This window comes from Gorilla gorilla, chromosome 17, assembly GCF_029281585.2.
Source record: "Gorilla gorilla gorilla isolate KB3781 chromosome 17, NHGRI_mGorGor1-v2.1_pri, whole genome shotgun sequence".
Lineage (NCBI taxonomy): Eukaryota > Metazoa > Chordata > Mammalia > Primates > Hominidae > Gorilla > Gorilla gorilla.
This window is the reverse complement of record NC_073241.2, coordinates 51,133,128-51,134,093: the sequence shown is the minus strand read 5'-3', so window position 1 is coordinate 51,134,093 and position 966 is coordinate 51,133,128. Positions and strand designations below refer to the sequence as shown.

General features: G+C 37.4%; 1 non-coding gene across 1 annotated transcript; it reads right to left on the bottom strand.

Moving 5' to 3' along the window:
* Window positions 1-295: 295 nt before the first annotated feature.
* On the bottom strand, window positions 296-399 carry LOC115931526 (U6 spliceosomal RNA). The gene has a single exon (XR_004067997.1). It is a non-coding gene; the product is annotated as a U6 spliceosomal RNA (small nuclear RNA).
* Between the last annotated feature and the right edge of the window lie 567 nt (window positions 400-966).

The window sequence follows — 966 nt, the reverse complement described above, 5'->3', positions numbered from 1 at the left end:
TGATCTGCCTGCCTCGGCCTCCCAAAGTGCTGGGATTACAGGCATGAGCCACCATGCCCAGCCGAATACCAGGTCTTATTTCTTATAACTAAATGTATTTTCAGGGGAGGGTGAAGACAGGTTTAAAAAAAAAAAAGGTCGATTAATGAGAACAAAATAATTGAACACAAAATAATATTCTCACATAATTAAGAATATTATTTCTGAATGATATTCCATCCTATACATTTACTACAGTTTCTTTTTTTTTATAGGCTTAATTCACTTTATTTTTCTTGTATAAAAACCCTATGTTAACAATATGGAATGCTTCACAAATTTGCATGTCATCTTTGCGCAGGGGCCATGCTAATCTCTGTATCTTTCCAATTTTAGTATATGTGCTGCTGAAGCGAGCACCTACAGCTTCTTTAACCATTCACCTATTAAGGAGCATCATGGTTGCTTCTAGTTTTTTGGCAATTATGCTTTTAGTTTTTGGAGCTACCAACATTCATGTGCAGGTTTTTGTGTGGGTGTAAGTTTTTCAGTTTATTTGGGTAAACATCCAGGAATATGATTGCTAGATTGTATGGTAATATTGTGATTAGTTTTATAAGAAACTGCCAAATTGTCTTCCACAGAGGCTGTACCATTCTGCACTCCCACCAGCAATGAATAAGAGTTTCTGTTGCTCCGCTTCTTTGCCAGCATTTGGTGGTGTTCATTTTTTGGATTTTACAGCCATTCTAATAGATTGGTGGTGCTATCTCACGGTTTAAATTGCAATTCCATAATGACATTGGTTCTGAGCATCTTTTCATATGCTTCTTTGTCGTATATATAGATATACATATGTCTATATCTTCATTAGGGAGGTTGTCTGTTCAAACCTTTTTGCCTTTTTTTTTATGGAAACAGAGTCTCGCTCTGTCACCCAGGCTGGAGTGCAGTGGTGCGATCTCAGCTCACTGCAACCTCCACTTC